Below are 15,046 nucleotides of genomic sequence, written 5' to 3' on the forward strand. Positions count from 1 at the left end.
AAGTTTGGAAAAGTATAGAGTTACCCCAGTTTGGGAATCTGAAATGGATGGCTTCAAGAGCCCCTGGACCGGATGGCTCTCAGATTCTTTTTAGTTCTAAGATTTTACAATTTTAAATGGTCATTGATCCTGGCAGAACATTTTAGGGAATAATGTCCATCTTAGAAGGTGGATTCTGTCAGCAAATCAAATTCTTGAGATCTATAACCTGCTTCCTGAGCCTTAGGAGTGTGTGGAAGCCTGAGGTCTGAAAGGCATAAATCCTCATCGGCTACTACGATTCTCATTAATTGTGGCTAACAGATCACCTCAGACTTTTAATTATAACCTGGTAGTAGTGTTCCAGTGACTTCAAAGAATAAATGCACTCTTCTTTTTACCTTTTTTTTTTTTAAGATTTATTTATTTATTTATGAGAGACGGTGGGGGAGGGGGGCAGAGACACAGGCAGAGGGAGAAGCAGGCTCCATTGCAGGCAGCCCGATGCAGGACTCAATCCCAGGTCCCTGGGATCACGACCTGAGCCAAAGGCAGATGCTCAACCACTGAGCCACCCAGGCGTCCCATAAATGCACCTTTTAAAGGCAACCTACTTTAGAGTGGGACATATGTGCTAATTGGGAAGAATCTGATTCAGTTGTTGAAGCTTCTGAAATCCTTGGATGAAGTACAAATGCTGAGATGAGAGTATAGTATGCTATTTGTATATTATTTCATTTCATGAAGTGGTAACTTGGCAGAGTCATATTTAGAAACGATTGCGCTCTATCGTCCTTTCTCCTCAGCTCTCTTTTGTGTGGGTATAATCGACTGCAGTAGTATCATAGACATTTATGCACTGCTGTTTGCATAAGCCTTTTATTGGAAATAGCCCAACAAAATAGGACTCACTGCTAGCTTAGCACAGTTGGGCCTTCTCAAAGGCTCATTTTCCTGCATATCAAAAGAACGAAATCTTTAGTTAATATTGGTAGGATGATATCCATAAGCAGGATATTCACAGATAAGCCTTTCCTGTATCACAGACTCACCTCTTGAGGAGGGAGGTCAGAGGTCTAGTGACCTAATTTGGTGCACACGTATGTCTAAAGAAAATAGCCAATTCAGATGGATGTTACTTTTCATTTTATTATTACTATCTATGAATCTTATTCCTCATTTCAATAAAAATATATTTAACAGATATATTATTCCATGATATTTTATCAAGTTTTAAAAATCTAATATGTATAATCACAATGTTAATGGGCTTATGAATTAATGTCATAGATGAGTTAGTTCACACTCAGCAACTTGTTAAATGTGACATATCAGAGTATATCTCATTTTTAAATATATGAATAAATAAAATATATGATAATAGTGTACCACAACAACTTTGTTGATTAAAGATTTGCCACTTTCTGGTACAATGTATTCAATTTATTTTTTGAGGTTTGTATCATGGAAATTTAAAATAGTGTTATAAGCCCCCACGTACCCTTTCCCAGCTTTAGAAGCTGTCAACATTTTAAAACTAATTTAGTATTGATTTTAAGTAATTCCATAATTTGAAAACTATGAAAACAACCTGTGGTTCCATCCACCTAACACAACCCTCAACATTTTCTGTATTCTTTTTTTCTTTCCTCAAACTTATCATTGATGTGGTTCTCCTCTTCTTTTGCAGAGCATAATCAGACTAAGGGCTAGTAATAGCTACAGTTGATTGATGTCCTCCTCTGCCAGGCACTGGGCTAGTTGCTTTCGATATAATTCATGGAATCTGCACAATAACATTGGAATATAGGCATTGCACTGCTGCCCGCCCCCCTGCCATTTACAGATATGAACCTGACTCAGGTTAATAACTTGTTCAAGAGTCATATTTGTAGTGTATGGATTCACACTAAAGGATCACTCCAAGGCCATACTCTTTCCTTCCTATAAAGGTGCCTCTTCAAAAGGATTTTTTCATATTGCTCATAATTACCTTTAGAAGAAAAAAGAAATGTCAGTACATAAATCAGATCACATAATCTATAGAAGCAGTACTAGGATAATTGTTGCTGGGAATTATAAGAGCAGTAAAAGGCATGATCCCTGCCCTTTAGTATTTATGCTGCAGTGTAGATGAACCTAACCCCTGTGAGACACTAACATAGAATACAAAACAAGACATACTGTGGTATTATTAGCTGTAAATGTTATAAAAGCTCCACAGAGGAGTGGATGAGGATTACGCCCCATCTGTAGAGAAGGCTGCTAACAGATTTAGGATTTCAGCTAAAATTAAAAAGACTGACAACGCCAAATGCTGGTGAGGATGTGGGACACCCAGAGCTCCCATACACAGCTGATGGAAATGTAAAATGGTAAAGCTGCTTTGGAAAACAGTTTGACAGTTTCTTATAAAAATATATCTATGAGCCCCGTGATTCCACGCCTAGGTATGTACCTATAAGAAATGAAAATGTGTGTCTTTTAAAAGACTTGTACATGTGTATTGGTAGCAGCTTGTATATAATAATTCTGTGTTAGTTTTCTTTTGCTGTGTAACAAATTACCATTTTATAGATCAGAAATTCAGGGGAGCCTGTGTGGCTCAGTCAGTTATGTATGCATCTGCCTCTTGATTTCAGCTCAGATCATGATCTCAGGGTGGTGGGGTCAAGCCACGTGTCAGGCTCCTGGCTCAGCAGAAAGTCCACTGGAGAGTCTTCCTCTCCCTTGCCCTCCTCTCTTGCCCCTCTCCTCCTCTCAAATAAATAAATCTTAAAAAAAAAAAAAAAAGAAAGAAAGAAGGAAAGAAAGAGAAAGAAAGAAAGGAAGAAAGAAAGAAAGAAAGGAAGGAAGGAAAAGAAAAGAAAGAAAACCTAGCCTGGCATGGCTGGGTTCTATGCTTAGGGTTATTGTAAGGCTGAAATGAAGGTGTCAGCAAGAATGAGTTCTCATCTGGAGGCATTGGGGGGAAATATCCACTTTCAGCTCATTCTTGTTGGCAAAATTCAGTATCTGGCAGCTGTAAGACTAACGTCCTGTTTCCTTGCTGGGTGTTTGCTGTGTGCTACTCTCAGTTCTTAGAGGTCACCTGTGTTCTTTGACATGTGGTCCCCTCCATCTTCACATCAGCAGTAACATATCAAATCCTTCTTGTGCCTCACATTCCTGAGTTTTGCTGCTGCCTGCTGGAGAAAACTCATTTTGATTAGACCAGACCCATCTCCCTATCTTTTTTTTTTTATTTTTATTTATTTATTCATGAGAGACACAGGTAGAAAGAGAGGCAGAGACACAGACAGAGGAGAAGCAGGCTCCATGAAGGGAGCCTGATATAGGACTCGATCCCGGGACTCCAGAAACATGCCCTGGGCCAAAGGCAGGTGCCAAACCACTGAGCAACCGGGGGATCCCCTCCACCTCCCTATCCTAAAGTTAGTTGTGCCATATAATACAGCCTCATCACTGGAGTGAAAATTCATCATACTTGAGGTTATGCAGGGTATGTACACCAGGGGTTGGGACCTTGCAGAATTATCTTAGAATTCTTAATTGGAAACAACCAAAATCCCCAGGAAGAGGAGAATGGATAAACAAACTGCAGTATATTCGAATATCCTTAGCAATAAAATGGGACAAGTTATTAATTTATGCAGTGACACGGATGGGTCTCAAAAACTTTATGCTGAAAGAAGCATAAATAGTACTTTATTGTATGATCCCATTTATTTGGAGTTCTAGAAAAAGCAAAACCAATCTGTAATAATAGAAAATAAGATTGGTGGTTGTTGGTGGGGATAAGGAGAGAGAGATTGCCTGAGAGTGGGCACAGAAGTATTCAGTGGTCACGAAAGTGTTTTCCATCTTGATAGGAGTTTGGGTTACATAAGTCCTTTCATTTTTCAGAATTCTTGAACTTTACTCTTAAGATCTGTTTATTGCACTGTTTTAACTCTCACCAGACTTTTGGTTTGAGAATGAACCACAGTTCTATATGTAAAACCACCATCAGAGAACACTGAAGCTAGAAACAACTTTACAAATTACCTAGCCTAATTCCTGTTGAAACACTACTGCCTTGGTGATGAAAAAAGTTTAAAGTTGCTAATGATAAAATCTGCTGCAGCCACCTTCTGCACTCAGGAGGGGAGTTAAAAATTTTACCTATTTGTGCTTGCCAGCAGAAAATATGACAGAGGGACAGATTTGCTAACAGTAATACATCTTGAAGTGTAAGTGTGGAATCTGGATCAAGACATTTTACTTAGATGTGTTTGGCAGGAGACATTTTCTTACTGCTGTTGATTTGATCAGAGAATTCATAGGATTTTGCTGTTCCCTGTGATTTGGCTGAGAAATAACTTGTAAAAACTCCATTGTAGCTAATAAAGGGCACATGGTATTAGTTTTAGAGTATCTGTGACCCCACTCTACCTCTGTAGAAATGATTTCTGAGATAACCAAAGATTTGATAACATGAGCAGGAAAAGGACATAGGTAGATGAATTTTAGCAAACTCCCCCCTGCAGTTTTTATGCTATTCTTTAGAAAAGTTTTCTCTCATTACCTACTGTGAGAATATTTTCCTACGAAACATCAATTTCCTGTGATGCCCTGGCTGACTATTGACTTTAGATTTTAAATGCATACTGAAAATATTGAGGTATCTATTAAAATTACTACAACTTTATAAAGGTTTTTAACAATTACCTTAGTTATCTTAATAATTCTGAATTATACTTTGGCTTTTTTTGTGATAAGGTGTTACCGTGTACCAACATTTATGAATTTAAAATTTGTTTTCTTAGAAACATTTTATTTTCTCATTGAATTTCTTCACTGAGGTCTTCAGGAAGCTTATGTTCGTTCCTTGACACCTCAGTAATCATTTTAGGCTCTGAAAGTTGTTAGGATAATCTTCCAGACTGGTGATGGTTCCTTTTAGTGAGAGAGAGAGAATTAGTAAACAACTCTTACCCAAGTTATTTATATGTTGAATGGGTAATGTAATTAAAGTAAAGTAAGTTTCAGAATTAGAATTGTCAAATTCTTTTGAGTTCTGAGAAACTAGAGTTTTTTTGTATAAGTAGCTTTTATATGACAATCCTTCTATGTAGTTGTGTCTATAATAGTCCTTGGTTTTTCTGTATTAATCTAATTTTGGCTTGGTTTACTTATGAATAATGCACTTTATATAAAATGGTTTTGTGAGATGAAAGCTCTTTGTTTTGATCTCCAGGCAGTAAAATAATTATTCTTTAAAATATCTATATACAAAAAGACAAGTACTGTATGATTCCACTTGAATGAGGTGTCTAAAGTTGCTAAATTCATGGAAACAGAAAATAGATGGCGGTTGTCAGGAGCTGGAGAGAAGGAGAAATGGGGAGTTGTTTAATGGGTATTAGGGTTTCAGTTTTACAAGATGAACAAGTTTGGAGTTATGTTGCAAAACAGTGAATAAATCATTATTGAACTGTTTACTTTAAGATGGTAACTTTTATGTGTATTTTATCAGTTAAAAGTTCCATATAATCTACTTTTCATGCTACACTTCTTGAAGACTGAGTAATGTATAGAATTGTTGAATCATTATGGTGTGGACCTGAAACTAACATAAAATTGTATGTTAATTATACTTCCGTTTTTTAAAAAGCCATGTTTTCCATTTTTGAGATGAGAAAACCAAGGCAATAAATATAACTAAGGAATGTAAAATGTAGCTTAATCTACTGACTCCAGTTTAACAGATTCTTTTAGCCCCATGGTGTACGTCTATCTTCCAGTTGTGTGTTATGCGTCAGTATGGTTTTCTTCTGGGGCAACTCCTTAACCTGTCTTTTTCTCTGCCTGACTTCTCAACACATCCTAACACTTAAACTCCTTCCCCAAACTGCTTGCTTGGTAGAGTTAAAAAGATTTTAATAAGAAACTAATTGTAACTGAAAATGAAGCAAGTATATAATATAATCTGCTGTCTCCCTAGTATTTTAACCTGTTACACAGGCACTGTGCTAGTGTTTCCACATAGGTGTTTTAAGAGTTGACAGTTTATAAGAAATAAATCAAATTGGCCAGACTGAAAGGAACTCTTGATTATTATTATTCTTTAAAGATTTTATTTATTTATGAGACAGAGACAGGCGGGGGAGGAGTGTGCACAGACACAGGTGGAGGGAGAAGCAGGCTCCATTCAGGCTCCCATGCAGGGAGTCTGACGCGGGACTGACTCTATCCCGGAGCTCCAGGACCACACCTGAGGGCTGAAGGCAGCACTAAACCGCTGGAGCCACCCAGGCTGCCCTTGATTATTATTTTTTAAGATGGCTCTGGCCATGGGAATATTTTTTTCCTTGGAACAATTTGTAAGTTACTTAATGAGGATATTGTCCTAACAACAGTACATTTTGGTGTTTAAATGTGTGCTTACATGTGTTTTACTAATATAGGGAGCTAATTTCCAATATATGGATAGCTATAATGTCTCCAAAGTTTTTGTTATGCCAGATTTGTGAGATTTATATCACTGGGGGCAAAGCTCCAGAGAATAAGAGAGCACACATTTTCTTCTAACTATACCACTTTATATTACTGTCCATAGGGGCATGTAGAGGGCCAGCATGCTGCTTCTTACTGATTGGAAAGCCATGCATCAGAATGTTTGTTTTTAGCAGTTATTTTTAGCAGCAGAGTTAGAAATTGTTAGTATTTTCATTGTAGTTATACTTTTTATTATGATAATTCCAAGAAGAGTAAATAATTTTAGACGTGTGTTGAATGCATGTGTGAATTATGCCCATCGGGGTGTGTGTGTGTGTGTGTGTGTGAGAGAGAGAGAGAGAGAGAGAGAGAAAGAGAGAGAGAGGGAAAAGAAGGAGAAGGAGAAGAAGAAGAAAAAGACGTTCTCTTAATAACAGGAGGGGTAGAGGCTTACTCAGTCTATTATCATAAAGCTCTGCTAATGTAGCTTCTGAGTCATGTGACTGCAGAAAAGGCTATTATCTCAATGAAAAGGAAACCGGTTTTTAGAGCAAGCAATAGAATAGAAGCAGGAAGAATTTTCGAGTGTTCCACCGTGCTGGATTGTCAAAGGGGGATCTGTGTGATCAGCAGCTAAAAAAGGATTTGTGAGGCCAGTTTGTCAGCTATCGTTAGAAACAAATGATAGAGGAGATAAGCGGCAGGGGGCTCAGCATATGCTTAGTTAGGTTCACATCAAGGCAAGATGTTGGTCTGGGTTAATAGAGGAGATTTATCTCTGAAGCAATAAATTTATTGCTAATTGCAGGGTTTGGGGGTTTTTGTGTTTTTCTGAAGAGTGATGTATGGTATTTTCATTTACATCACTGGTGAAGATGAAGACAAGCTGCTGAGCCCTGGTTTGAACTGCAGAGGCTGTGGACAGTTACAAGGTGTGTTTCGCAAGTGCTCTGACTTAATATTTGGTAATGTTCTTGGAATTCTGTGTGCTTGTGGATTGGATGTGCGTGTTGTCCAAGAGGGAACCGAGCATGACAATCAGGCAGTGATAATGTTCTCAGGAACAAATAGATTCAGTGCCATTCAAATTGATTCCTTCGTGGTCCTTATTTCTTTTGTGTTTATTTCATGATGAAAGGTTTCTTACAGTTACTTTAGGTGGCCAAATACAATCCCCTGCTTGTTTTAGGAAATATTTTGATAAGCATTTAAAGAAGAATTCAATCCAAATCTTAATCACTAAGGAATAAATAGAAGCTTTATATTTGTCTCTCTATGGGTTTTTTTTTCAATATCCTTTTGTAATTCAAGCTTAAAAGAGAGCTTTGCAGTGAATTTGAATTTAATATTTGGTTAGGTAATAAAGCTTTCTTTTTTGACTGAGGCCTCAAATGAATGATTTTTTTAATTACATATAGTACCTAACTTTCTCTGATTTATTACATTCTTATGCTACTACATGCAGAAAGCTAAAAACATTCAGTTATGAGACTGTCCACTTTTTTCTCATGCTAATGCTATTCTCTTAGCAGTCTGTACCATATTCTTAACCTTGGAAGGTGTAGTACTTAAAAATCTGATATTGGGGAAAGATAATCATAAGCTTTATCTGAAAAGGGTTAACTGTTCTACATTGTGTACCTGAGGAATAAATTCACTAATATGTGTTATTTAACCTCTAGACCAGATATGCTCCTTTTAGGATGAATATTTCCAAATCACATATTTTGAAACTAAACTGTTTTGTACATACCTTTTTTCTGAAACTGACGTTGGAGGAGGTAAGAAATCTATCAGGATATTATGCACTGTATAGACAGTTTACAAAGAATTAAATTATTTTATCTTTGGCAGTAATGGGTGGCGAGAACTGCTCAATTTTTAATTATAAGTGCAGGAGATTGTTTTCCTTTTAATATCTACAAACCATATCTTAGCACGATAGAGCATGACACTGGCACCTTAGTCTAGCTATTTAAAAAGACAGCTTGGTTCAAATAAACAATGAATTGTGATTGTGATCATTCTAGGATTTTTTTTTTTTTTTAAATCATAGGAATCTCCTACATTTTTGTAAGAAGGCTGTAAGAGTTACATACTGGTTTCAGCCCAAGATTCACTAGCATATGTTAAAATTTTTGAATAATAAATATTTTTATGGCTAGACTGGTTGAGTTTTCCTTTTTTTGCTTTTAAATTTTATTTTGTTGCCTTACCTGCCTTTAAAGTGATGCAAGACTTCTGGAAAAATTCAGTGTGTTTTTACTGAGCACCTGCTAAGATTACAGGATACTCTGAAATGCTATGAGAAAACAAAGGCAAAGAAGATCCTAAAACCAACAAGAGGGGCACCTGGGTGGCTCAGTCAGTTGAGTGTCTGCCTTCTGCTCAGGTCATAATCCCAGGGTCCTGGGATCAATTCCCACATCGGGCTCCCTGCTCAGTGGGCAGTTTACTTCTCCCTCTGCACCTCACCCCCTGAACTCATCCTCTCTCACATAAATACAATCTTTAAACACACACACACACACACACACACACACACACACACACAACAAGATAACTTACAGCTGGCACTGGAACCCAGCCTCAACAGATGTAATTATCCTGTATCTTATAGACTTTTAAATTGGTAAAAAGGAATTTTTTGGAAAATTTGTTTGGCAGATCAGAGAATACATTCCTGAAAACTTAGAAACTTTTTACCTGAGCAGGTTTGAGTGGTAGTTTTAACTGGTCTCCATTTGTGCCAATTCATATTTCCTTTGTATCACGAAAGAAATTAAGTTCCTTTGCAGCCTCTTAGAATAGTTTTGTTTCTGGTTGTGTTTTCTCCTAGGATGTCAAATGCCAGTCCTTTACAATTTTAAATTACTTTTATAAAAGGATAAATAATATATTGCGTTATCTACAGATATGATTACTTTTGGAGGCTGGGGAGTGAGAACCCCAATCTTATTATTAGAGTTAAGAGAGAAGTTTTGACGGCAGGGTAGTGTCTAAACAGGCCAGATGACTAGCTTGCAAATCCCGCTACACTTACGAATTCCAACCACAATAATTAACTACAAATATTATAATCAGGTCTAATCTTGTCAGACTGAGGGGGTTTGCTTTTTGGAACAATATTTAATTTATAGGAAAGATAAGGTAATTATTATTATTCGAATTATTCGAAAGATAATTAAAAAATATCGAATTAAAGGTGATCTTAGTGTTGTAAAACTCCATCAAATACATGCATAAAAGTTTTTAGGATTTTTGTGAGAAAGTCAAAGTTTGGGAAGATTTTGGCTAGAAGATGATGCTGGGCTGTATTTTAGACAGTTTAATTCTTTGAAAGCCAAGGGGATATAAAATTCATGAAGTGAAAAAGTCTGTGCAAGAGCTAACAGATTGTTCCAGGGTACCTTTTACAGAGTTTATTCTAAAATTGATCAATCATAAAGGCTGAGAAAAGTTTAGACTCATTTGGCTTGCCCATTTCTCTCACAGGTGTTACAGTCCTTAACATTAAAGAGATAATACTTAGCATTTTCTGGTGTGTAGTTATAGGTATAGCAGTGACTTTCTTTTTCAGCAAGCTTATAGTTAATGCACATAGTTACAACTTGTAATATGATAATCCACTAACATAGTACAGCACAAACCTACATTTGCTCTGACGTTAAAGATAACTTAGTTATTACTATTTATATATTTTTAAAGATTTTGTGAGAAACACCAGATGCTATAATCTTGACATTGAATGAATTGTTCTTTAGAAACCAGCTGAGTTGAGAACTATATTGAAGTAGAAGCTTGACATTTGGTTCCATCATTTTAGATATCAAATCAAATTATAATAATAAGTTAATTGATTACAATAAGGGGTTGTAAAAGCACTCTGTGAGATCTGTATTTAAAATTCATGTTTTGGGGCACCTGGGGGGCTCGGTTGGTCAAGCATCTGCCTTTGGCTTAGGTCGTTACCCCAGGGCCCTGGGATCGAGCCCTGCATTGGGCTCCCTGCTCAGCATTTCTACCTCTCTCCCTGCTTGTGCTCTCTCACTCTCTCTCTCAAATAAGTAAATAAAATCTTTTAAAAAATAAACATAAAATTATAAAAATAAAATTCATGTTTTGTCTCTGTAACTCCTTAGATTCAAGTTAAAATGAGTGATAAATATTATGCTAAAACTATCAGATAACAAGAACTTTTTAAGCTTTTAATTGTTTGTTTGTTTGTTTGTTTTTTTAATTCACTGGTCCAGGTTTTTGCTCTCCTGTTTTTGAATTTTAAGTGAGGGACGCCTGAGTGGCTCAGCAGTTGAGTTCTGCCTGTGACTCAGGGTGTGATCCCGGGATCCAGGATTGAGTCCCACATCAGGCTCCCTGAATGGAGCCTACTTCTCCCTCTGCCTGTGTGTCTGCCTCTCTCTCTCTCTCTCTCTCTCTCTGTCTCTCTCGCTCTCTCATGAATAAATACATAAAATCCTTTAAAACATTTTTAAGTGAAAAAATACCTGACTTCAAGTGTTATTTTTATATATGTTTATTAAAGATAATATTGTGTGGGCTTTTATTTTTCCTGCCTTTGATGAGGAAAATGACATTAGCAAAACAATTAATGGTGACTTTATTAACCATAAAGTTAACTTTCATGTGAAACTTATTATGACATAGTTCTAAGGACCTCGCAGATAATCATTTAGTCTTTATTAGCAACACTGACTATGTGTGTGCTATTCTATACCTGTTTCACAGTTGAGGAAACAGAGAGGTTAAGTAACTTGTCCAAGTTCACATAGCTAGTAGTAAGTAGTAGAGCTGGATTCAAACACAGGTATTTTGCCTTCAGTATCTATGCTCTAAATTACTATGTATACTGGGTTGAAGTGGTGCTGTTATTGGAGTTGCTGGTTTATTCTGGAATGACAACAGGATGAACATAGGGAAAAGGAGAGAACTGTGTTAAGACTAAAATGATTTTGTTTCTCCATGTTGTACTTTGATGAGTTTTATTCTCTTCTATTTCAAGATTAAAATGTCATTTAAATGGTGTTTGGTTTGGACTGAAAAGAAAGTTCATGAAAAGTAACAGCTAATGTAGAAATCTGCATTTGAGGAAGGCAGTATGAAGGAGAGCATTAATATGGGGTAGCAGAGATTTGTATGAGAAATGGACTGTGAATTACCATGAGACTAGTGCGGCGAGGAGAAGTTCTGAGTCGTGGGATCTGAAAGATGTGTATCACATATTTTCTTACTTACTGTTTCTCCGTTTTCTTGGCAAATGGAGACCTTGCTGTTTCCAAGGTCATTTGCTCTCTGCATTGCTATGATGGAGCATGCAGGTATAAAAACCACAGAGAATCCAAATTAAGATCCTTGTTTTCACTCAGAACAAACACCTCTGGAATATAAACCACTGACTTAAGATTTGTTGTAAGTCATTTTATATCTGCGCAAATTCCCTAGAGAGGACTTTGTGGATAGGGACCCCTTATATTTCGTCAAACTTTAATAGTTAACAGGCATATTTATTTCTAGATAAATATGTTCTTGTTCTCTTCAGTATTCGGTAAAAAAAGGTTTGACCTTGCTAAATCCTTATAAATTGGATCCTTGGCAGTGAATGGGAAAGTAAAGTGTGGATATAGCTTTATCATCTGTCTTTGGTCTCCCTTGATATAACCTCCATTTTATTTCTAAAATACAAAAATAGCCAGTTTTATTCTTGCACTTAAATCCTCCAATTTATTTAACAACTGTTTATTGTAGGGTTTTACTAGGTGTTTCACTAGAGGAGAAGAGTAAATGTCCCTGGGGGTGAGGAGAGGAGAGGCTTGATCAGGGGATACTTAGCAGAGACAGTGAAGGTTGAGCTGATTCTTAGATGATCACCAGGCCCTGGTAGATGTTTAGGACACTTTAGGCCTTTACTGCTCAGTATAGGAGCCACCAGCCACTAGTGGCTTTTGATCATTTGAAATGTGGCTAGTCTGAATTGAGTGCAGAGTGCACTCAGATTTTGAAGACAGTGTCAAAAAGAATGTAAAATATCTCGGTAAAATTTTAAAGTATTGATTGCATGTTGAAAAGATAGTATTTTGAATATAGTGTGTTAAAATATATCACTAAATGTAACACATTTCTTTTGACTTGCAATGTGGCTACTAGGCAATGTGGCTACTAGACAATTAGTGGCTCAGGATATCTTCTGTTGTCTGTGTTGCTCTGAGCCAAGAGGACAGCATGTGTAAAGGGTTGTGGTGTGAGGTAGTAGTCTTTCTCATGGATGATACATCTATGCCAGACATAAGGGTTACAGTAAGGAGCAGGAGGGTATAGAACCTTCCCAAGCCCATTGTCTTCTAATCAGTAACCAGATTAGAAGTAACCAGCAATTTGAAGTCCCTATTCCTTGGTAAGGAATAAAAGTCTCTTTCATGATCTGGCTCTACCCTTCTAGATTCATGCCCCCTTTCCCTCTCACCTACATTCTCACCTAGAGACACTCTTCCATGTTCTACATTTAATGAAAAGTACAGCTGATTCTCGTTATTCTATATGTGTTCTATAAAGTCATTTCAAATACTGAATTAGTGAATGCTGAGCCATTGCTTCTAGGGAAAAAACAGATTTGGGTTTCTGTGAGTCTCTTCACAACATTTTAGTTATTCAATTAATACATATCCTTATTTTAAATGTGTTTCTGTTAAACACACCTTATCTAATATATATCGTTGATTCATTAGCATTGAACTTATGACCAACAACATTATAACTTAGGTCTATTTGAAGCTTATCTAACACACCTATTTTCCCCATAAGGCACATCACAGACTCTTGTGCTTAGGAACACTAGACTTCAGTACTGTGCTTGGAGGCCATTTGAAACAGGGAAGTTACCAAGAAAGAACACAAAAATGCAAAAAAATGTGGCCCTGAGTATACTGCAGAAAGAATACCCGTTTTACAATATAAGAATTGAACCAAGAAGGCACTGTCACCATATTCAAATAGGAAATGCTATTTGTGGAGTACCTACAAGGAGCCAAGTATTTCAGATCATGATGACTGTTAATAAAGGTGGCTGGCTCTCTTTTATTAGGCAATTTCTATATATAAGGCTGTGCACTTTTATAGTTGATTTCATTCAATTTTCATACAAACTTAGGAAGTGATTATTATTTCTGAATTTTATAGACACGGAACTGAGGCTCAGAGAGGTTAAGTAGCTTTTCCTGTGTTGCACAGCTAGTAAATGATGAAAGCAAGAGATGAGGTAGGCTTTATCTGACTTGGGGGCCACATTAGGGGATGAAGTTCAATAAAGCTGCCATTCTTAACAGGGCCTTTTGTCTTTGGTGGGAGGGTTGGAGTTGTAGCCCATGGTCTACAGATTCCCCTGCTTCCGTACCTATTTGATAGCTTGAATATTGAAATCTGGAAGGACTGAGCCATGATCCAATTTGCTGTGAAGAAAGGCTGAGAGTCACCCTGTACCTGTTGACTATGGTGGCAAAGGTGCGCTCCATCTGCTTCTGCTGCTTCTGTTTCACCAACTAATCAGACATTTCACACTCAATGCATATCTTTTTTCTGCTCCATAACTTTGGCTCCCTCGTTGCTCCATATGCCTTTATTATCTTGTAGTTTCCTTCTATGTGTCTTTTCAACTTCTCTCTGCCCACGAACAGCTCTAATGTATTCTACAGACAGAATCTGTTAGGCTCAACGGATCGCCATTATCTTTGCCTGGAGAGGACTTTTGTGCCAGATCACTGCAGTGGACCACTGGGCAGCCTGTGGATTGGACACCTGCCTTGAGTGCGGGTGGAGCATGGTATTGTGGTGGTGTCTTCAATAGGAGGAGCTGGATAAAAGCTCCTTGGAACAGTCCCTCGAGAGCCCTCAGGAAGGGCTGTGCACGTGGATTATTAGGTTCAGAATGGAGTGCGGTAGAGTGACAACTATGTGATGTTTACAGAGAAGATCTGTGGGGCTGCATCTTGTGTTTCTTCACATCTAAAATTAGAAGATGGACTTCAATTGCCTGACTTTTCTACTTGGTTGTTTGTAGAGTTTAGTCTTTCATTGAGATAAGCTAGAATATATGTTCATTATCAGAGCTAACCATTGCTGAGTTAGATACAGCTACCTCTGCCAGGGTTGAAACAGAATTCCCACAATGACCCATTCCAGAGGCCCTTTCTGGCTTCTCTGATTTGATCTCTGGTCACCTCCAGATTATTTCAACTCCCAGGTAACCTTAAGATAGTTGGAATTAGATTCTGGAACATAATTTTCTAATGTACTTGGTTGGATATGTTATCAGGGCACCTAGGATTAAGTAGGAGGAGAGACAAGGTAACAGATGTAAGCAGGAAGTTGTTTCTTGTACAAGGGTTATTGTGAACAGAATGTACCAAAGTGAGAGAAATCGACCCAATTATTGCCAGACATGAAAACAAAGGTTTCACTGGTATAGAAGGACTGGGCTGTGGGCACAATTGAGCTTATAGGGGCCTGGCATAATCCTAAATGTCTGTGCCACCTAAGTTCTGCGTAACTTTATGGTTTAGGCAAGTGAGGCGCTGTA

General features: G+C 37.4%; 1 protein-coding gene across 9 annotated transcripts in view; it reads left to right on the top strand.

Annotated features, from left to right (window-relative positions):
* The window catches only part of NCOA2 (nuclear receptor coactivator 2), a 294,246-nt gene that overhangs the window by 143,154 nt on the left and 136,046 nt on the right, over positions 1 to 15,046 (top strand). Inside the window, exon 1 of one of the 9 annotated variants that reach the window (XM_077876613.1) lies at positions 7,272 to 7,391. The exons of the other annotated variants lie outside the window; for them this stretch is intronic. The gene's annotated coding sequence lies outside the window, so the exon portion shown is untranslated. Of the gene's footprint in view, positions 1 to 7,271; positions 7,392 to 15,046 lie in introns of those variants that run through there. 9 annotated transcript variants of the gene reach the window in all.

This window comes from Canis aureus, chromosome 28 (assembly GCF_053574225.1).
Source record: "Canis aureus isolate CA01 chromosome 28, VMU_Caureus_v.1.0, whole genome shotgun sequence".
NCBI classification, from domain to species: Eukaryota; Metazoa; Chordata; class Mammalia; order Carnivora; family Canidae; genus Canis; species Canis aureus.